General features: G+C 36.4%; 3 pseudogenes; 2 read left to right on the top strand and 1 right to left on the bottom strand.

Moving 5' to 3' along the window:
• Positions 1-1,258: 1,258 nt before the first annotated feature.
• On the top strand, positions 1,259-10,766 carry LOC100512187 (olfactory receptor 8J2-like; annotated as a pseudogene).
• Positions 10,767-15,023: 4,257 nt separating this feature from the next.
• LOC102161499 (nucleolar MIF4G domain-containing protein 1 pseudogene) lies at positions 15,024-20,868 on the bottom strand (annotated as a pseudogene).
• A 1,633-nt stretch (positions 20,869-22,501) lies between these two features.
• Positions 22,502-23,491, top strand: LOC106504621 (olfactory receptor 10AG1-like; annotated as a pseudogene).
• The last annotated feature ends 567 nt before the right edge of the window (positions 23,492-24,058 follow it).

Raw genomic sequence — 24,058 nt, 5'->3', positions numbered from 1 at the left:
ATAGAAAATTTGTTAATGTATCCATGATGTCATTACCTAGCATTGAAGAAGAACAATGTTTATGTAGCTAGTGTCCAAACTCAAAGTTTAACAGGGCACTGCAGTCACTTGGCAGCCAGTTGGTTTTGATGGATTGCCTTTTGGGAAATTTCTATTACTGCTCTTTTTATTTCATCCTGTTTTATTACAAACTTGAAAAAAAAACAACAAAAACCTCATGTATAACCCTGTTTTATACAAACTAGTTTCAAATAAAACTTTTTTTCTGTTTTTACAAATGAAAAAAAAAATCTCGCTCCTGAATATGGTGGGTAAAATAGTTAATATTTTTTTTCAGTGATGAAGACATTCGGTCCAGGTACAGACAATGCCTAAGTTTGCTTTTCTTTTTTTAGCTGCACTAACTCCCTGACCAGTGATCAAATCTGACCTGTAATAGTGATCTACATTGTAGCTCTGTGGCAATGTTGGAGCATTAACTCACTGCACCACAGTGAGAACTTCTCCTCAATTTTTTAAAATGCAGTTTTCTTTTTCATAGTTCACTGAATAAGAAACAGTCTGAAAGCATAAGGACAGTGTTCCATAAGTACTGGTGGATGGGATAATAGACAAAAAAGAGGATTTACAACTGTTTGTTTGTAAAAGGCTTCCCTGTACAGAAAATTGAAATGTAAATCTAAATTATCCTAATTTCTACTTATCTGGGAATATTTAATATCAAATAACTTTGATACATTTTAAATGTAAATACTATACAATCTTGGGATGTGAATGTACTAGTTCCCTTTTAACAATTGTGAAGTTTAAGGAAAGACATTTCATGCACACTGTAGAAAATATAGGATTTATATTCATATGTGTATTTTTCCATTATGATATTTCTGAAATTGAAGATTCTTATATTCACTTATCTTTGTGAATTTTTAGATTATGAAGTATAATACCAGGTTGCAGTTAATGTAACAGAAAATCAACTGTAAATTAACCAATTTCAGTTAGATTTTTTTATCTGAGAATTTTAGCCAGTGACTTAATTTATTTAATTTAACAGGGCATTGCAGTCACTTGGACAAAATTTATTCATAACTGCCTATTCTGGCACTGTCAAGTTATCAATATGCTCCTCAAATAAACCAACAAATTATTTAAAAGGATGGCTTGTATTTTCAAAAACATTGCTTTGATTCTATAAGTGAAATCTGAAATGTCATGGTTGACATCAGTTCTAGATTTATACAGGAATCAGATGGAAAATATGACTGAAGTCACCATGTTTATACTGATAGGATTAACCAGTGATTTTTGAAGGTGCCAAGTCTTCCTATTTTTCTTTTTTCTAGCAATCTATCTATTTACACTGGTAGGAAATTTGGGATTGGTTATACTGGTCCTTAGAGATTCTCATCTCCACAAACCAATGTACTATTTTCTGAGTGTGTTATCATTCTTGGATGCCTGCAATTCCTCAGTTGTTACTCCAAAAATATTGCTCAGTTTCCTATCGGAGAATACAACCATTTATATCTTGGGTGTGCAGCACAGCTGTTTCACTTTATCACTTTGGGGACCACCAAATACTTTCTCTTAGCTGCAGTGGCATATGATAGCAATGTAGCCATCTAAGGTGAGTTTCTTTTAGACAGCATATTGAAGGTTTTTTCTTTTTTATCCAATAAGCTACTCTGTGTCTTTTGATTGGAGCATTCACTCTTCATTTTTCCTTTCTTTATTTTGGTTGGATGGTCTCCAATTATTTTCGGCTTGAGTATTTTTCTTTTCATTTTTTTGTGAATGTAATGTTTGGTTTTGATTTGTGCTTGCCCTGTTTTTTAAGTATGTTAACCCCTTCCTATAATTGTGTGTTTTAGCCTGATAGTACTGTAGGTTCAAAAACTTCATTACCATAAAAAAATTTTTTTTTGAAGAAAATTAGAAAAAGAATCTATTTATTTCCTTACTTCACTTGCCCACATTTTATGATTTTGGTGTCTCTTTTTTCTTTTTAATTTTATTTTGTTTTAAACATCTTCAAGATTAGATCTGTATGCTGGCTTATTTGAGTGACTTCTCTCTGTTGTGGTTTCCTCCATCCTGGTTCTTCCTCTCTCTCTCTCTCTCTCTTTTATTTTTTTTTTTTTTTTTTTGGATTTAGAGAAGCCCTTTCAATGTTTCTTTTAGAATGGGTTTTGTATTGCTGTATTATTTTAGCTTTGTTTGTTGGAAAAAATTTTTATTTCCCCTTCTATTTTAAATGACATTCTTGCTGGATAGAGTATTCTTGGTTGCATATTTTTTCCTTTCAGCACTGTAAGTATCTCTTGCCATTTCCTCCTGGCATGTAGAGTTTCTGTTGAGAAATCAGCTGATAGCCTTATGGGGATTCCATTATAATAAATGATTTGCTTTTGTCTTGCTGCATTTAGGATCCTCTCTTTGTCATTAATTTTTTCCATTTTTATTATAATATGTCTTGGTGTGAGTCTATTTGGGTTCAACTTGTTTGGGGCCCTCTCTGCTTCCTGTATTTTTTTTTGTCTTTTTGCTATTTCTTGGGCCGCTTCCATGGCATATGGAGGTTCCCAGGCTAGGGGTCGAATCGGAGCTGTAGCTCCCAGCCTATGCCAGAGCCACAGCAACGCAGGATCCGAGCCGCGTCTGCAACTTACACCACAGCTCACGGCAACGCTGGATCGTTAACCCACTGAGCAAGGGCAGGGACCGAACCTGCAACCTCATGGTTCCTAGTCAGATTCGTTAACCACTGCGCCATGACGGGAACTCCCTGCTTCCTGTATCTTGATACCAATATTCTTTAGATTTGGAAAGTATTCAGCCATAATTTCTTAAAATATATTTTCAATCCCCTGTTCTTTTTCTTCTTCTTCTTCTGGAATTCCTATTATGTGTAAATTGGCCCATTTTATATCATCCCATAGGTATCATATTGCTTTCACATTTTTTTTCATTTGGTTTTCTGTCTGCTGTCCTGTTTGTGTGATTTCCATTATTCTATCTCCTACATCACTAATTTGTTCTTCTGCATTATTCACTCTGGTTTTTACTGCCCTTAGCTCAGTTTGTATCTCTGCAAATGAATTTTCTAGTTTTTCTTGGCTTCTTATATTTTCTAGTTCCTTTCTGAGGGAGTCTGCATTACTGTTCACATCTTCTCTTAATTCCTTCAGTATTTTCACTATCTCCCTTTGAACTCATTGTCTGTCAGGCTGCAGAGTTCTGTTTCATTGTTGACTGCTTTAGGTGAGTTCTCCTGTTGCTTTAACTGGGAATGGTTTCTGAGGTTCTTCATCTTGCTTATTATTTTCTTTTTTGTGGTGGAGGTGCACTCCCTATGGCTGGGCAGGGTTTGCCCTGGCACTGCTCTGGAGTGTTTCCTGAGGGCTGGTGGTATTAGCTGGCCTTTTTGAGGCAGAAGGGTTTTTCCTGAGGGTGGGCATGCTAGCAGGGTGACTCTAAAGCAAAGGAGGACTTCCTGAGGATGGGCAGTACTGGAAGGACCACACCGTGGTGGTGGCACATTTCCTGTGGCTGGGCAGTGTTTGCCCTGGCAATCCTTCACTGCAGAGCTCTTCCCTGAGGGTGAGCAGTGCTGGGTGGCTTCCTCTACTGGAGTGCAGTGCTTCACGAGGGTTGGTGGGTCTAGCTGGCTTGCTTCAGGGCAAAAGAGCACTTCCTGAGGGCAGTGGGGACTTGCAGGTCAGCACCACAATGGAGGCAGCCTTCTTGTGGCTGGGCAGGGTTTGCCTTGGTGCTTCTGGGCCATGGAGCTCTTCCAGGAGGCAGGTGGTACTGGGTGGCTGCTCCATGGGATTGCAGCACCTCTCAAAGTTGGCTGTGGCTACCTGGTCACTCCAAGGCAAAGGAGAACTTTCCCAAGGCATGAAAGACTGGCAGGTCCACACCGTGATGGAGGCAGATTTCCCATGGCTGAGCAGGGCTTGCCCCAGTGCTTCTGGGCCACAGAGCTCTTACAGGGGCAGGCAGTTCTGGGTGGCTGCTTCTTAGAAGTACAGTGTCTCCTGAGTGTGGGTGGGGCTAGCCAGGTCACTGGGAGGCAAAGGAGTGCTTCCCCAGGGTGGTCAGGACTGGCAGGGCCACTCCATGATGGAGGCAGACTTCCTGTGGCTGGGCAGGGCTTGCCCTGGTGCTTCTGGGCCTCAGAGATCTTCAAGGGGGTGGGTGGTGCTGGATGGCTGCTCTGCTGGAGCACAGCATCTCCTGAGGGCAGGTGGGGCTAGCTGGGTCACTTGTAGGCAAAGGAATACTTCCCTAGGGTGGGAGGACTGGCAGAACCACACCATGATGGAGGCAGACTTCCTGTGGCTGGGAAGGGCCTGCCCCAGCCCTTCTGGGCCACAGAGCTTTTCCAGGGGGTGGACAGTGCTGGGCAGCTTATCCACGGGAGTGTAGCTCCTCCATATGTGGGCAGGCCAGGATGGGGAAAGCCCCAGAGGTGGTTGGCTTCCCATGAATGGTTGCCATTCCTCCCAGATGGCAGGCAGCCTCAGGTCAGACATGCATGGGGTAGGAGTGGGGGATGCATTGGGAAGCACTGCTCTCAGCTAGCTGGAAGGCAAGCATGCTCACTGGGATATAAGGAGTATTCTATGGTGGCCTGCCCCTCCTCCTCCCCCCTCCCCAACACTGGTGTCTTGTCTCTAATGTGGGTCCAGACCTTCTCCCAGGTTCTCTCCGTTGTGGCTTTCCACTCCCCTGCCCTTAGCATCTTGCTCCCTCCACCCATGTTACATCACTTCCTAGTCCTTCAGACTGTCTCACACCATAAATCCCAGCTGTCTTCCAGGGTGTAACCTCTGGAGCCTAGGTCTTGGTGCCCAGCCCCCACCTGGGCATTTTGGCTTTTGGTGATGGTACCAGTAGTTCAGATGATCTGTTGGGCTCCCACTCTGCTTTTCAGATCTCATGTCTACCTTCACAGTTCCCTTTCAGGAGAGCCAGTCTGGACCTGATTACACTTCTCTCACTCTCCTCTTTTCTGTTTTACCCAGTTATGTCAAGAGATTCTTGCCATTTTTGGTGGTTTAAGTTCCTCAGCCAGCATCCAGTTGCTGCTCTGTGCCAATGGTTTAACATGTAGATGTGTTTGTTTGTTGTGTTTGTGGGAGAGAGTGAGTGCATCCCCCTACTCTTCTGCCATCTTGCCTAGTCTCATCATCTCATTTTAATGCACTAATATACTTTTTGTTTGTTTGTTTGTTTTTAGTGTCATATCTGCAGCATGTGGAAGTTCCTTGGCTAGGGGTTGAATCTGCGATACAGCTGTGGGCCTATGCCAAAGCCAGAGCAACACCAGATCTGAGCTGCATCTGTGACCTACAACACAGCTCACAGCAATTCTGGCTCCTTAACCCACTGAGCAAGTCAGGGATCAAACCCACAACCTCATGGTTCCTAGCCGGATTTGCTAACCACTGAGCTACGATGGGAACTCCTGTACTTTCTTGATAATGTCTTTTGATACTCAAAATATTTAATTTTAATGAAATCCAATTTATCTATTTTTTCTTCTGTTGGTTGAAATTTTGGCATCATGTCTAAGAATCTATTTCCAAATCTAAGTCATGATTATGTACTTCTTTATTTTTTCTAAGATTTTTATAGCTTTAGCACTTTTATTTAGGTTGTTGATCCATTTTGAATTAATTTTTGTGTATAAGTTAGGGGTTTGACTTTAGTAATTTGTAGATACTTAGTGTCCATTGAATATATATTAAAATAAATATTATATATATATATATATATAGTATCCAAGAACATAATAGTAAAGCATTTTTAAGAAAAAAGACTATGGTTGGAACTTGAAGACATATTGCCAAGGGAAAAATCTAGTCACAGAATGACAAATACTGCTTGATAGCATTTATGTGAAGCAGAGTAGAATGGTGGTTGCCAGAATCAAAGGGAAAAGGATAACTGGAGTTTACAGTCAATAGGTATAAATTTTCAGTTATGTATGATGATTGAATTCTAGAGATCTGTTATATGGCATTGTATCTACAGTTAACATCACTTTATTTTATACTTAAAAAATCATTGAGGATAGATATCTTAATTTGTGTTTTTACTACAATAAATATAAGTTAAATGATTTAGAAAACATAAAAATATTAAATTATTTAATAGTTGTTTGCCTCTAGATGTGGTAGAGGGAGTGAGAATGGGAGAGGTTGAATCAATGGAAATTTAATTTATATAAAATTATGTGTTAATTTGAAATAATGAATCATAAGATAAATCTGTTCTTTGTGTGACGCAACTATATTGTCTGTCATTTTTTTTCAGCAAATTTATTTATGTGTGTGAATGTTTTACAAAAACCTTGAAAAATGAAATTTAATGATCCAGTGATGTTTATTGTCTTAGAGTTTTGTCTGGTTGACCAAGTTATGTTTACTAAATAGGATACTGAAGACTTGGGAAATAGAAAATACCTCTTATTCAGTGAGTACTAAGCTATAAATGAAAGATCAATTTGTAAAATAAAGCATTAATAACAATGGAAATTGTAAAATAAATATTCTTTAAAAAAATCTTTACCATGTTATAGAATACTAAATTGATGAGATAATTGGCAGAATTGGTAAGGGAATGGGGAATGACAGTGTTGTCAGCTGAGTCTTGTACAGGCAGTGTCTTTGGTCATATAAGACAACATACAAAGAACATTACAAAAGATACAAAAGATATAACCTTCAAGAGTATATCTTTTTAAATGATGCAACTGACAAAGGCATATTCTTTAAAATATACAAATGGGTTTTACAACTCAACAGCAATAAAGCCAACATGGGCAAAAGACCTGAATAGACATTTCTCCAAGGAGGATACACAGATGGCCAACAAGCACGTGAAAAAAAATTCACCATCATTGATTATTAGAAAAATGCAGATCAAAACTACTACAAGGTACTAACTCACATCAGTCAGAATGGCCATCATTAATATATGCACAAATAACAACTGCTGGAGGGGGTGTGGAGTAAAGGGAACCCTCCTGCACTGTTGGTGGGAATGTAAACTGGTACAACCACTATGGAGAATAGTATTGACGTAGCTTAGAAATCTATACATAGAACTTCCATATGACCCCACAATCCCACTCTTGGGCATATATCTGGACAAAACATTCCTTGAAAAAGGCACATGCACTCATTTGTCCATTGCAGCACTATTCCTAAGAGCCAAGACATGGAAACAATCTAAATGTCCATCCACAGATGAGTGGATTAACAAATGTGGTATATATACAGAATAGAATACTACTCAGCCATAAAATGAAAAAAAATCATACCATTTGCAGCAACATGGATGGAACTAGAGACTCATCCTGAGTGATGTAAGTCAGAAAGAGAAAGATAAATACCATAGGATTTCAATTATATCTGGGACATAATATAGGACACAAATGAAACTTTCCATGGAAAAGGAAAACAAGGACATGGAGAAAAGATTGTGGTTGCCATCAAGGAGGAGGAGGATGTAGGAGGGACTGGGAATTTGGAGTTAATAAATGCAAACTATTGCCTTTGGAAAGAATACGCAATGGGATTCTGCTGTATAGCACTGGGAACTATGTCTGGTCACTTGTGATGGAGCATGAAAATGTGAGAAAAAAGAATATATACCTGCATGTGTGACTGGGTCATCTTGTTGTGCAACAGAACATTGATGAACACTGTAAATCAGCTATAAAGGAAAAATGAAAATCATTATTAAAAAAGTACATCTGAACTCTGGAAATAAGGTCAAGGATTTAAATCATTGTAATGAGTAAATTAAAGATGGTAAAAAAAATCTTTGTATTTTCTATAACATTCTTTCTCTGCAATGTGTCTGTTACTTTATTTTAAAGCCAAAAAGTTCTGCAACATTTTTAGATATTAACACTGAGAACCATTGTGCCCCTACTCAAAGTAATAAATATTATAGAGGATGATACGCAACTTATTATTGTTTCTTTTTTTATCATTTTTTATATACATGTATTTTTCTACTCTACAGCATGATGACCCAGTTACACATACATGTATACATTCTTTTTTCTCACATTACCATGATACATGATAATTGATTAGACAGAGTCCCCACCGCTAAACGGCAGGATCCCATTGCTAATCCACCACAAAGGTGAAATTCTATATCTATTTACGCCAAGATCCCAGACCCTCCCAGTCCCTCCCCTTCCCCCTTGGCAAGCACAAGTCTATTCTCCAAGTCCATAATTTTCTTTTCTATGTAAAGTTTCATTTGTGCCATATATTAGATTCCAGATGTAAATGATATCATATGGGATTTGTCTTTCTCTTTCTGACTTACTTCACTCTGTATGAGAGTCTCTAGTTCCATGCATGTTGCTGCAAATGGCATTATTTTGTATGTTTTTTTATGGCTGAGTATTCCATTGTGTATATAGATCACATCTTCCTAATCCAATCATCTGTGGATGGACATTTAGGTTGTTCCCTTGTCTTGGTTATTGCGAACAGTGCTGCAATAAACCTGAGGGTGCATATATATTTTTCAAGGAATGTTTTGTCTGGATATATGCCCAGGAGTGGGATTGCTGGGTCATATGGTAGTTCTATGTATAATTTTCTAAGCTACGTCCATACTGTTCTCCATAGTGATTGTACCAGCTTACATTCCCACCAACAGTGCAGGAGGATTCCATTTTCTCCCGTGTGGCATGCAGCATAACTACACAGCATTGCTTCCTATTGATTCTTTATCAGAGTGAAAATTACATTAAAGAAAGACTATGGTCCTGGGAATAGAAAACCTAATAATTTCATACTTTTAGAATAGATATTGTACTCATTCATTCATTCATGTATGCATCATTCATTCCATCAGTAGGTCAGTTTACAAATAACTTTTGAACTTCTACTAATTCCTGGGTATTATTTTAAAAGGTACTCATAAAAAAGCAGGTTATTTAGACACATTCTTTCTTCTATAAAGTTATGGAATAGAAAAAAGCACACAAGTGTAAACTTAAGTCTTATTGGTATTTAATGACAAAATTCTCATATGCTGAAAAAAAGCTTACAGGATTGTGTGAAAAAATATATTTTCCACCCAAATAATTTTAAATAAAACTAGAAATTGTACCCTGTATATGATAGGAGTCCTAATAATTTGATCAAAATATTGTTATTCGGTGTCTATATTACAACTTCCATTTTGACTTTATGTTGTATATCATCTGATTTTTATGAAAAATACACCAATATTTGTTCTTGACACAAGAATGGAGGCTTTTCATTCAGCATTAATTCCAATATTCACATTTACCTGAACATTGGGGCCAGAATCATATGCTTTATAACTGCTGGATTTTTTCCATCCCAGGGCCATCAGCAATGCTTCTCAGAAAATATAGGGTACAATTGAAAACTTTAAAATGGTGGAGTCATTGCATTTAAGTTGATCAGTATATTACCTAAGCACCTTCCTAGGCTATCTCCACATTTTCACTCTTCAGGTAATATTTTTTCACAGAGATTTGACTAACGAGCCTTCAGTTTGTGTTTCTTTCCATGGGAATTCAGACCTGTACCTGTGAATTCTTGTTTCCATGTTCAGGGACTGGGGCCATGAACAGAGATTCAGTGTGAAGGTCTTCATGGACTTTCAGACACTTAAAAAACCCATTAGCACCCTTCACACAAAGGCCTTAGGAGCAGTCTCAGTCTATCTCTGTGTTCAGGTAGGTAACACCAAATACCTCATTACTGATTCTGTATGAGAAGAGCCAGTAGGTATCTGGCAAATTATCAACTCAAATCAGATTCAGAACAGAGATGGTATCTACTCTGTGTCTTTTCCAAGTCACTCACATCTCTGTCCACTGAGTGCAAAGTGGAAGTGGTGGTGATACAACTTAAGCAAGAGTTTCTAGCATCTCTATTAATAAATTGGACTGTTTGAGCCTTTGTACATAGTAATGTACAAAATGCTGTTTACCTCATGGTTACAAAGAAAACCATATCTTACTACGGGTGTGCAGACCAGCTGGGTGGATTCTTAGTGTTTATCATGGGTGAGATTTTCATGCTGGCTGTCATGGCCTATGACCACTATGTGGCTATTTGCAAGCCCCTGCTCTACTTGGTGCTGGTTTACCCACAGATCTGCCTTCTCCTGGTGTCCCTACAGTCTGATCACCACCCTGACATTCTCTTCTTGTGTGTCCTCTGTGTGGCATTGCTCATCCAATGTGATCAAGCATTTTTACTGTGATAATGTCCCTTTGTTAGCCTTGTCCTGTTCTGATACCTACATTCCAGAAAAAGCAGTGTTTACCTTTTTTGGGGCCAATTTGTTTTTCTCTCTGATTATTGCTCTAACATCATCCTCTTTCAACATCATCCTTGCCATTTTGAGGATACATTCCTTAGAGGGTTAAAAAAGCCTTTCCCAGTTGTGCTTCTCACTTGATGGCTGTCACTGTGTTCTATGGCACCCTTCTCTTCATGTATTTATAACTAAGTACCAACCATCCCTTAGACATTTATAAGTTGACTTCAGTCATCTACACCCTAGTTATACCAATGCTGAACCCCCTCATTTATAGATTAAGGAACAAGGGTGTCAAGGAGGCATTGAAGAGATTTCCGGATAACCCTTGTCAATCAATCAAATCAATGAAAATTTTAAATGACACATACCCTTATTTAAGGGTTTATTTTCTCCTGCTAAGTGAAGGGGCAATAGTTTTTTAAAAAAATCAATTATTTTCAATGGAAAAAAAACCCTTAATTCTCTTCATACCAACTTTAAATTTCCTTGTAGAAAAATGTATTCATTGTTCAAAGAAAATCCACTAATATAAGTAAAAAATAATCATTTGAAAGTAAACACATTTTAGGGCAACATGTCTACAAATAAGCTTATTTACACAACTGGAGTTACATTGTGGTGCAATGGAAGTGAATACTACTAGGATCCATGAGGTTGTGGGTACAATCCCTGGCCTCACTTTTTGAGTGGAGGGTTCAGCATTGCCTCGAGTTGTGGTCTATGTTGCAGAAAGGTCTCAGAATCACTAGTTGCTGTGGCTGTGGCTTGGATTTGACCCCTAGCCTCAGAACCTCCATATGCCACAGGTATTCCTAAAAATAAAACAAACAAACAAACATTTAAAAAACAGAAATATACTCACAGAGGTAGGAAAAATATTTGTGAGAAATAGAATGGATAAAATAGTATTTGGAAATTAAAATATACACACTATATATAAAATAGATCACCACAAATACCTACTACACTATAGCACAGGAAAATATACTCAATATTTTTTTTTGCATTTTTTGGCTTTTTAGGGTCACACCACAGTATGTATATACATTGCTGTACACATCAAACTTACACAGCTTTGTAAATAAATTATATATCAATAAAAATTATTTTTAGTATGTGAGTTAGTAGAGTTAGTGAAGGGTTTCCAGAATTGCTAAATATGGAAGAGAAAACATTGTAGCTCATGATGGAAGAATGCTTGAGGAATCATTTCTTGGATGGTTGTCAAGAGTCAGGTAAATCATCTTCCTTGTCACTGATATCTTTTCTTCAACTGTTAAAAGTTTTATAAATTTTTGCCACATTTTACCCACCTGTTTATCAACATTTTTTTGGACTAGCTGTTATCTTAGATTTAAAATAAATTTACACCACAGGGAAAGAAATAAAACTTTGGTGAAAATAAAAAGTAAACATAAAATGCTCAGATATATTCAAAATAGCCCATGTGGCAAAACAGACTGAAGAAAAAAATATAAAAGGGAATTCTACTTTTTTACTTCTCACACTTGACATACATATACAAACCAAAATTTCATATTCAACCAAATATGACATAGAATAATTTTACCTGAAATATTCTTATATTAAAAATTATTGTGAAAATAATATTTTTTTTATAAAATCATAACCACAAATACTTCTTTTAACATTTTTAGTCAGTGTGTTTTGTACTGAAATATTTTTACAAACACAAAAAAATGATTACTGTTCTCCAAATGACACCATTTCTCAAAAGCTTTCATTGCAAAAAATGAAATAAATAAGTCATTTTGTGCCCCATCTCTGTACATATAGAATGCTACTGACATACAGTGTGGAGTGGGGGAGAGCGAGCATGTCATGCGAGGTAGACAACATCAAAAGATAACTTATTGATGACATTGTCAGTGAGGTCAGAAATAAGTCAAACACAGGAACCATGACACTCAGGTTCATGAGTTAATTTCTAACATTAGTCTCAAATAATCAGTATAGCTTAAAACTGACATATCACACTAGATGATGGGAATTTCTGGTCTTCAAGGACAAAATTAGCAACTACTTTATAGCATTAGCCTTTGGGATTTTTACGTTGCATTATTTAAAATATATAAAAGTACATGGGGTATAATTTTATTTTGTCTGTATATTTGTTTTTACTTTATTATGGTTGTATTTGCTGTCACCAGCTTAGGCACTTGCAATTAGAAATGTATAATCCCCAGCAGAAAATGATCCTCTTAGGTAAAGAATTAGAGCAACATGATTGAACTCACTTGATTGCTACAAGTACTCTATATTTTTTAAATTTATTTTTGTTATTTTAACTTTTTTTGGAGTATGGTTGAGTTAAAATGTATTAATTTCAGGTTTACAATGAAATGAATCAGATATACATATAAATATATCCATTCTTTTTTCCTCATACAGGTTATTACAAACAATTGAGTATATTTTCCTTTGCTATATAGTAGATTCTCATTAATAATCCTCTTTATACAGTAGTGTGAATGTTATTCCTGCCCTCCCAATTCTTCCTTCTCCCCAGTGGTTTCACTTCTGGTGACCATAGATTGGTTTTGAAATCTGTGAATTTGTCCCTATTTTATAAAAAAGTTGTTTTGTACTATTTTTAAATTAGATTCCACATAGATATGATATATGATATTTGTCTTTGGGTTAGTTCATTCAGTATGATAATCTCTAGGTTCATCCATGTCCTCCATATTTTTTGGTGTGTGCTTTATAAAAATTCTTTATTTTGAGGGTAGTTCCCTTCATAGTGCAGTAGTTAATGAACCCAACTAGAATCCATGTGGATGCAGGTTCAATTCCTGGCCTTGCTCAGTGGGTTAAGGATCCAGAGTTGCTGTGAGCTGTGGTGTAGGTTGCAGACACAGCTTGAATCATGCCTTGCTATGGCTGTGGTGTAGGCCTGCAGCTACAGCTCAGCTTCAATCCCTAGCCTGGGAACTTCCAGAAGTTGTGGGTGTGGCCATTAAAAAAGCCAAAAAAAAAAACCCATTTATTTTGAAAAAAATTTAAAACAGAGAAAAAGTTATAAAAATACTCATCTGTACAAATTTCACCCATATTTGCCAACAAGAATCCTCTGCCTATCTGCCTTCTCTCTGTGTGGGGGCAAAGAGGGAGTGAGGGAAGGAGACTGTTTATACTGTGCAGCCTAAACCACGTGATAAGGCAACATCCTGAAAATGAAAAGATAAAGTGCAGTGTTTTGACTAGCAACAAGCCTCTTCTTTAAAAACGCCTTGCACTGGCACTCTAAAAATATATAAAATAGACATTAATAACACATTTTAGTGCATTAAAAGTTTCTTATGCCCCTAGTTTAATGATAAATCCCCCAAAGACAGCTTTTTTCAAAATGTGTACATTGTTCTCAACCTGCATCATAATTAAGTCCAAAAATTCATATATACACCAAGCAATGATTGTCTAAGCATTCTGAAATATTTTTCAAATGTGAATTATTGTAATAAATTACAAACCTATATATTTAAGAAATTCTTAATTCACAGTAGCTTTAGGTCAACTAGTTGAAAGTATAGTTACTATGTGGAAACCCATGATATTTTGTTGTAAAAGGGAGGTTTCACACCTATAGAGGGAATATTTTTTGATGACCTACCATATAATAAATGTAAAACCTAGGCAATGAATTAAGTCACCAATAAATTCCATGGCAAGGAGAAAGACTTTTTTTTAATGTTTTAATAATAAAAGATGACATAAAAATGGGACTCCATCTACAGAAGTTTATCTTCTGCAGGAAAGCCAGACTGAGGTTTAGTGCACACACTCCTGGTTCACGAGCATCTATAGAGCTCATTATACTACACTCACATCCAGGTGACTTTTTCAACTGATGGTGACATTTAAATCAGGTCCTTAGTATTTAGGAGAGAGAATCATATGCTAACATAGGAAAAACTAGACCTTTGTGAATTTGTGGCAAATGGTTAAATATAGGAGCACTTTTTACTTCTTTGTGCTGATCCATTATGTGTTTGGTGGTCAGGTGTTTCACAAGATGAAACACTCACCCCCCAGGTGGTTTTTCTCTATGCACATCTATACTTCCCAGAGCCCAGATCAGCAAACCTCACTCACTAATTGGCCAGTACCTGCTAGGTGACTTTGAGGTCATTCAGGAAAGTGCATATAAACCTGGCGTCAAGAAGTGTGAGAGACAGACACAAACAGGGAAGAGGGCCTTGACCATATCAGAGCTATAGGTGAGTTATGATGAACTCCCCCAATCCCCTGCTCCCAAGGCTTCTCCAAACACTATAGCCCAGATACTTGGAATGATAAATGAAACACCAGGCATGTTTAAAAGATGGTTTCTAAACTTTTAACCAATATATAAAAAAGATAAAAACACATCAATTTCTTTATAACTATACTATCTAGAGGCCTATTTGATCTATGAAAACCATGAGAAACTGGCACACCCCTGCCCAGTCTCATCACTTAAGGAATCAGGCCCAGGGCCTGCCTCTCCCTCCCTCTCTCCCTCCTCCTAGAGATTAGTTATTTTAAAATGGCTCAAAACACAAAATACATATAGCCTTGACCAGAATATACTATTTTAAGTACAAGAGACTGTGCCATAGCTCCACCAAGCTGTACACACAGTAGTCTCAGGCAGGCCCCCTTCCCTGGGCCCCAGACTACATCATTAGGGAAGCCCCACCCTGCAGAGCCCTAGTGCTCAGCTCTGCTCTCTCCCACAGCTCCAGCTCTCTGGCCTCTTAGGCACTGGTTCTCCCCAGCACCTGACCACCTTTCATCAGGAAGTAGCCAATGAACAGCTTCAAGCCCTCCATCAACAGGCCCAGCACAGGCTTGTTGGACCCCCTTGCAAAAATTAAACCAAGGTCTTCAACTTCTATTTCCATTAACAGAGTGTATTAACACTTTTCACAAAAGGTGGACCCTGGGTTTGTCCAATTCACTGAATTCAATGACCTTTAAGATAGAAAATGATAGTGATTTTGTTTTCAACAAATGGGCAAGCAAATGAACCAAATTAGAGAAATTAGTGACTGGCAAATTTTCTAAGTCCAGAAATTTGTTCTATACACTGAATTGTAAAGTCACCTGAAAACTCCTCTTGTGGTCACAGAAATTGCCCACCAGGAAGGTGTAGAAAGGGTTGTATGTCTTTTACCAAAGGCAACAGTCCACAAGGACATGAATGATTTCTCTATCCTGATAATCCTTAAGTCCAAGCTTCAGAAGTTTCTCAAACATGTCCAAAAATCTTTCATTAGTCATTATTGTACAAAATATGTTTCTCTGGATATTGGTGTTCATTCTCTGGTTTTGGGAAAGTTCTAGTAATTTGTGCTGACCATCCCTGTAAGCTACTTGTGGGGGGTCTTCTGCTGACCCCAATTGATCATAGGAACACCCCTCCATGAAGAACCCACAATCCACAAGCACCCAGTCCACTCAGTGTTAAGGATGCTGTCCCAGGAGACTTGGAGCTGGGTTTCCATCTCTGAGCCAGCACTGCATGCTAGGGCTCTCTTCAGCTTCTCCATGGGCTCGGGGTCATAGCATGGGATCTTCCACACATTGTTCTTCAGGGCCAGCAGTGGCTCCAGCATGAACCAAATTCTAGTCTTTTCCCAGAACTTACGGCCCACCTCACTGGCTTTGGCCTGTGTCTCAGTGATAGTTCCTTAAGTGACAAAGCATCATATTTTCTCAATGAAAACCCACATTTTTCAGCATTAATAGAAGCTGTCCAGTTTTCGCAGCATCACTTGCTGAAAAGACTATCTTTTTTCCCCATCTTATATTATTGCCTCCTTTGTCAAAGATTAATTGACCATAGGTGTCTGGGTTTATTTCTGTGTTCTCTATTCTGTTTTATTGGTTTATCTGTCTGTTTTGGTACAAGTACCACACTGTCTTGATGACTGTGGCTTTGTAATATTGCCTGGAGTCTGGGAGAGTGATCCCTCCTGCTTGGTTTTTTATCCTCAGAATTGCTTTGGCAATTCTGTGTCTTTTATGGTCCCATATAAATTTTTGGATAATTTGTTATAGTTCTGTGAAAAAAGTCATGGGTAATTTGATAGGGATTGCAAGGAATCTGTAGATTGCTTCAGGTAGTATGGCCATTTTTATGATATTAATTCTTCCAACCAAGGAGCATGAAATATGTTTCCATTTCTTTGAATCCTCTTATTTTCCTTGATTAATATTTTATAGTTTATCAGAACATATATTTCATCTCCTTGTTTATGTTTATTCCAAGGTATTTAATTTTGGGGGGTGTGGTTTTATAAGGTCTTGCATTTTTGTATTCCTTTTCTAATATTTCATTGTTAGTATACAGAAATGCAATTGATTTCTGAATGTTAATCTTGTATCTTGATACTTTACTTAATTCATTGCCAGTTTGAGCATTTTTTTGTGGAGTCCTTAGGGTTTTCTATATATAGTATCATGCCATCTGCATACAGTGAAAATATTTCCTCTTATCTTAAAATTTGGATATGTTGTATTTTGTTTTTCTGATAGCTGTGTCTAGTACTCCCAATACTATGTTGAATAAAAATGGTGAGATTGGCCATCCTTGTCTTGTTCCAGATTTTATAGGGATTTTTTTCAGCTCTTCTCCATTGAGTATTATATTTGCTGTGGGTTTGTCATAAATGTCTTATATTATGTTAAGGTACTTGCCCTCTATACCCACTTTGGTAAGAGTTATGGTCATGAATGGATGTTGGATTTTGCAAAATGCTTTTTCCTGGACTGATTGAGTTGATCATGTGGTTTTTAACTTTTCTTTTGTTAATGTATTGTATGACATTGATTGATTTGCATATGTTGAACCATTCTTTTGAACCTGGGATGAATCCCACTTGGTTGTGGCATATGATCTTTTTTATATGTTGTTGTATTTGGTTGGCTAAAATTTTGTAGAAAATTTTTGCATCTATATTATTCAAAGATATTGGCCTATAGTTTTCTTTTTTGGTGGTATCTTCAATTTTGGAATTAGGGTTCTGGTGGTTTCATAGAATGTCTTTGGGAGAGTTCCTTCTTCAGCCTTTAGAAAAAGTTTAAGAAGGATGGGTATAAGTTATTCTTTGCACATTTGTTAGAATTTGCCTGTGAACACATCTGGTCCTGGACTTTTGTTTGTAGGCAGTATTTTTATTAGATATTAAATTTCATTTCTTGTGATTGGTCTGTTCAGTTGACCTATTTCTTCTTGATTCAGTTTTGGCAGGCTGTAAGTCTCTAGAAAGTTTTCCATTTCATCTAGGTTGTCAAATTTGTTGGCATATAATTGTTTATAGTATTCTCTTGTGATTTTTTGCATTTCTGCAGTATCTATTGAGATTCCTCCTTTTTTGTTTCTTACTTTGTTTATTTTGGCTTTGTCTCTCCTCTTTTTGGAGAGTCTAGCCATCAGTTTGTCAATTTTCTGATGACAAGCAAATCTACAAAATTTCTGGGTGAAATATGAAGGAACTGGACTTAGGCTAATATTTGAATTGCATGCCAACTAGTGGGAAGATAGCCTAAGTGCCACATTAACCAAAGGGTTGTAGAAACTACAGAAATGATCACTAATCAGGTTTCCCTAATCTGTGCAGGGGATGGTGTTGTGTGGCTTGTCCCCCAACCTCTTTAGGAAATTGTCCTGAGAATTTATCTTTATCTGAACATTTATCATAGAATTGGCTGAGCTTATTTGTCCACAAATTACCAACTTAAAAAGTAAGAAGTATTGCCAACTATCTTTAGTAACTAGCTCTTTGGATTTAGTCTTTGTCTCCATGTTCCTATGAAAATTCTGAGCAGCAGTGTTGTGCTTCAGTTAAGAATTCTGTGTAAGTCAACTATACTTCAATAAAATTTATTTAAAAAGCATTCTGTAAATGGTACATTTGTTATCTCTTCCAAATAGATTTCATAATATATTAAATCTGGCAGAAAGCTGCTACCACTGTCCCAGGAACAGTCTCTAGAGAACCAGGTATTCCTGATTTTATACCAAATATTTCTTGCTAACTCTTCCTATAATAGCAAGATTATTCCACTTTGTAGAACCTATAATTCAAATTAGGTGTAGTTCAAATTAGTTTTCTTGGGATAGACTGATACAGTCACTTTTCTCCCATTGTTTCATTTTCCACCTCAAGCGTATTACAAATACCACAGGGCTGGTATATTAGCTTCTGCTTCTTGGGTGACATTTCCAATTTCAGAGGACAGGACACTTACCCAAGGGATAAATAATCCCACAAAGCAGAATTCTGACAGTTCTCCCTTAAAGATGAAGGCATTTTTGAAACATTTCTCATAGTCAATGTTTTTTGAAACATTTCTCATAGTCAATGGTTGTTGTGGCCATCCCTCTCCTACCACAGGTGGGGTCTGAACCTGCATCTCTTCCTGAGTGACCCCGGTTTCCATGTGTCATGTGTACCATGGGACTGCAGCATTGAAGCTTAGGAAGCAATCCTCTGTCAGTGCTGACCCCCATTCTAGGAATGTTCCCCTCAGCCACTGCTACAAGGTGTTTCATCTCCTTGTAAGATCAGAATCACAGACAATTCAACCAACATTACTTCTGAAATGATATTAAAAAAACTTATATTTTCTTACATATTGTCTTAATTGCTCAAGGTATCATATTTTTTAAAACAATAGATGTAATTAACATCCAATTCTCATGAGCTGGATTGGAGGTTAAATTTACACAGACAAGGGAGGGGTATACACACACACACACACACACACACACACACACACACACACATGCACATACAGGGAAGAATAATAACTTGGTAGTGGGCTATGTACCTTTTTGGAATAAGATAAAGTTACAAAGAAAGTTGTAAGTCAATAGCCAATTGAAATTATTATTATTTTTTAAATTTTGGCCAAAATCTTTGAAATAACTGAGATTACCTTAGAGATTAAGAACTCCTTTATGTTGCAAGTCCCACGTAATGTTTGATTCCATGTGATTATATTCATTTCATTTTGAGACTGAAATTTCCATATTTAGAGAAATGATTCTTCAATTAAAACCTATAATCTAGTCCTCATGGTTCCCCAATCTTCTTTAAGGAAAACAAAATAAAAGGGCAGCATGGGTATTTACCCAGAATGTGTCTCAAGTTTTTACAAATATATATCATGATTTTTCAGTATTTTCATTTCATTGAACAGATGAAAATTTTCTTCTCCATTTTTTTTTTTACATCTCAACTGATTTATCAGTGAATCTAATAAAAAGAAAAAGAAAAGGCTACACAAGTAAGACCTGGGAAGATGTTTTTGGTATCTGGTGCTGTCATTCACTGCCTTGCACAGGTACAGTGTCTGCTAGTGCTACTGTGGCATTAATTTGATAGCATTTTTTTGATAGTGTATTTTGTAATGAGAACGTTGTTGGTTCACTGTTAAAAACATTTCAAAAATATTCTGAAAATCATTATGGATGTCAAAATATCAGTTATCTAAAATGGGCTATTTTTGCTGCTTTTGATTTTGGAGCAGCAATGCATGGATTTTGGAGTTGAGGAGTATAAAGAATGGTCTTGAAGATGAGAATAAATGCATTTGAGTTAAATACACATACCTGTTGGGAGAATGAGAAAGATTTCAAGGATAGTTCTACTTTGAATTTTGGATGTGAACTAGAAGGAATAGAATAGAAGTTATGTATTGCATTTGCAGACACAGAAGGGAAATATGTGGACTTAACATCAGTGATTTTAGAGTCGTACAACCCAGATTCAATACAGATAATTGCTTAATAAATCCCAATGCTTATTCTTTTGTCCACTAATTTTCTTCTTACTTCAGTCATTCTATTTACTATGCTCTATTATCCTAGAATTTTTTCTATGTGATTAACATCATTAACATTTCTACCTTTCTTATGAACTTTAGATGATAAAATATTTACACCCAAAGTAAATATAGGCACACTATATTTGTAAAAAATGGCCAGAAGAAATGATACTTTACTTGCTGTTAGAATTAGCAGACACACTGGAGCTACAGTTTACCCTCTTTATGCTTTCCGTTTGTGTGTAATTTAGGCACTTACAGTTTGGGGGAATGTTGGAGTGATCCTATTAATCAGGATGGATTCTCACCTTCACAAACCCATGTATTTCTTCCTGGCTAACTGTCCTTTGTGGATGTTTGTTACTCATCCAGTATCAACACAAAGATGCTGGTAGACTTATTATCAGAAAAGAAAAGCATCTCCTTTGCCAGGTGCTTCCTGCAGATGTTTTCTTTATAGCCTTTGCCACAACAGAATGCATCTTTTTGAATGAATGGCCTATGACCATTATATGGCCAAATGCAACTCTCTACTTTACACCCAGAATATGTCCAGGACAGTTTGCATATAAAAAAATGGCAGGCATGGCTCTTACTGCTGGACTGTTGAACTCCAAGTTTAATACAAGTTACATAAGCAGCTTGCCATTCTGCAGGTCCAATGTCATCCATCACTTCTGTCATCCCTCCAATTTTTAAACTGTCATGTTCTGACACACACCTGAATGAAAGCATATTTTCCACTTTTGCTGATGTGAATATGGTTGGGACTCTGCTATTGACCCTCACCTCCTACTCCTACATTCTCTTCTCCATATTTCATATGCATTTAAGGGAGGGGAGGCACAAATATTTTCAACTTGTGCCTCTCACCTTACAGCTATTTTTCTGTTCTATTCCACTGCCATCTATACTTCTCTTAGACCTACTTCCAGCAACTTCCTGAATCAGGGCAAACTAGCTTCCATGTTTTACACAGTGGTGATCCCCGTACTGATCCCTCTGATCTACAGCCTCAGGAATAAGGAAGTAAAGAAGACTCTATGGAATGTAATTACTAGGAAAAATCCCTTCATTCCTGTTACTGTTTGGTTAGTTTACTGAACTAAATTTTGTGTTAATGAAGTTAAGGTTAAATGGTAGATCAAGTTTAGAGTTAGAATATATTAGGATACTTTGTAAGTAATCATGCTCTAAGATTACTCAAGAATGAGTATGTAATTAAGTAGAAATTACCAAATTTATGGATGTTTTATCCAATCATTCTTTATTTCCATTAGATTTTCAAAAATAGGGATTATTTATGAAGTAATCTTGGTTAGGGAAATAAAAGATTAAATATTTAGAGACAAAAGTAATAATAGCACATGAAACTAACCTTGTAGAATACTTATAATTGGTCTTTTTGATGGACTTTTCACCATTTATGATCTGCAAGAAATTATTTAAATGTAAAAATTCACAGGTTCTGGAGTTCCCACTGTGGCACATTGAGTTCATGATATGTCTTGTGTCTCTGACAGGCACATAGCTGCCTTTCCAGCTTGGGGGTTGTTTCTCTAGTTCTTCCTACAATTTATCAATTTAACTTTTTCTTAGGAAATTTAATTTTGGCTTGAAATAAAACATTATCCCAAATATTATTAGCATTAAAATTAGTTAAAGCCAAAAGTTGTGTTTTTTCAGCAATGTGATCTAGTTTAATTCAAAAAATTAAAAAGAATATTTTTGGAAAATTAAAGGGAGAAGAAAATTTAAAAATTGGCTTTTATGTTCTTAAAATAATCCTTTCTCACTTCTAAATTTAATTGTAATGTCTATTTTTAATTTAATTCAGAAGCATCTATGGAGTAACATATTGGACAGAGCCTTGTGCTATGTTCTTTTCAGATTGAATCACTGCATTTAATGTCAAGGGTATAAAAGATATATAAATAGTCAGTAGAACATTGCATTAGATGTTATAGGATAGATATTATGTTATGGACCAGAATAATTGATAAAGAAAATCATGGAAGTGGTCAAGTAATGGTCGAATTTGAGTTTTGACCAAAAAAAGTCATCTGAATACTCTTTTCTCATACCACAATTTAAATTAAAATATCTAGGAATAGGGCTCATATTGGTGTAATTAAATTGCAGATCTAACATGGAACATAATTTAAGCAATTTATTTATTGAATTTATTTTTTCTGCAGATGAGTTTATAGCTTCTGCTTTCACATCAGATCTCCCAGAGTCACAGAACACAAGAGTGACAAAGTAAGAATTTACTACAATGAAAGCCCATGTCTCAATCCAATTATAAAAGAAGAAAATGCAGTCAAGAAATGTAAATCCACAGAGAGAAAATAATTTGAAAATTACAGAAACAAATCTTACTATAATGATGGAATTTGTTCTCTTGGACTTTGCTGATATCCCCCAATTTCACTGGTCTGTTTTTAGGGTTTTCTTAGTCATTTATTTTATTATCCTATGGGAGAATAGCATCATTATTCTAATAACAAATGTAGATGCTACTCTTCAGACCCCCATGTATTTTTTCCTCAGTAATTTTTCCTTCCTAGAAATCCATTATGTATCTGTCACTATTTCCAGGAAGTTCATGGACCTTTGAACCTAGAAAGGAACTATTTCTTTTTTAACCTGTGCTACACAAATGTGGTTTCTTCCTTATGCTGGGAGTCACAGAGTGTTTCCTTCTTGCTGTGATGGCCTATGACTGCTAAGTGGCCATTTGTAACCCTCTACACTACCCTCTAATCATGAACCTCAAGGTCTATGTCCAGCCATTTGTTGCCTCATGGATCAGTGGAGCTCCAGTCCAGATAGGACAAACATGTCACATCTTCTCTCTGCCCTTTTATGGTTCTAACCAAATCAATTACTTCTTCTGTGATATGCCCCCATTATTGAAGCTGGCTTGTGGAGACATATTTGTGAATGAGATGATGGTCTATATATTTGCTACATTATTTGTCACTCTTCCTTTTATGTTGATTCTTGGGTTATATATCAGAATTATTGCCACTATCTTGAAGTTGCCATAAAAATCAGGATGAACCAAAGCCTTTTCCACTTGCTCTCCTATATCATAGTTGTACTTGTATTCTATGGATCAGCCACTGTCACCTATTTAAAACCTAAATCAAATTATTATGAAGGAATAGATAAAATAGATAAACTACTCTCTCTTTTTTATACAGTTTTGACCCCAGCATTTAATCCTATGTTATAAAGTTTGTGGAACAAAGATGTGAGAAAGGCAATGAGGAAATTTCTTCCAAATTTATCAGCATTGTGAGACATTTGAAATAATACATATTATTCTTTCAAATATTTAATTTGTATGTAGTCCTAATTGAAATCTACTTTTCAGCAATGTTTTGAAATTTTTAATAAGATAGTGATGTAGTTTCCTTTTAGTAGAGCCTTATGTCCTCAGATTTAAAGCTGAAGTGTTCATTTATTTGGCAATGTTTTAATTTAAAGATGAATCCCTCCAACAGTAAACTAGTGTATAGAAATGTGTAACTAAACCAGACGATGTGACAGGCAGGATGTTCTGTGATTGAAATTATGCCATTTTTATATTGTATTAATGCCTTTCTATACACTACCATAACATTATTAAAGAAACAAAACACTCTTAGATGCTATAGGCTAACTACTAAGTGGCTCCCTCACAGGAAAAAAAAGTGGATAAATGCATAAGGATATAAGTGTAAAAAAGTAGTAATACAAATAACTTATGTGTATTATAATGCTTATGGCTGTACTATTTTTCTAAGCAAAGAAAGCAAATGAAGTTCATGTTGAGAAATATTTTAATAAATATTATTTATTATAATAGAAATTTATGGAATCATTA

This window comes from Sus scrofa, chromosome 10, assembly GCF_054392235.1.
Source record: "Sus scrofa isolate SSC_HxYL_T2T_F1_AM1 chromosome 10, Sscrofa_HxYL_maternal_Yorkshire_Landrace_v2.0, whole genome shotgun sequence".
NCBI classification, from domain to species: Eukaryota; Metazoa; Chordata; class Mammalia; order Artiodactyla; family Suidae; genus Sus; species Sus scrofa.
The sequence above is the reverse complement of the archived record's forward strand: the minus strand, read 5'-3'. Positions and strand labels throughout refer to the sequence as shown.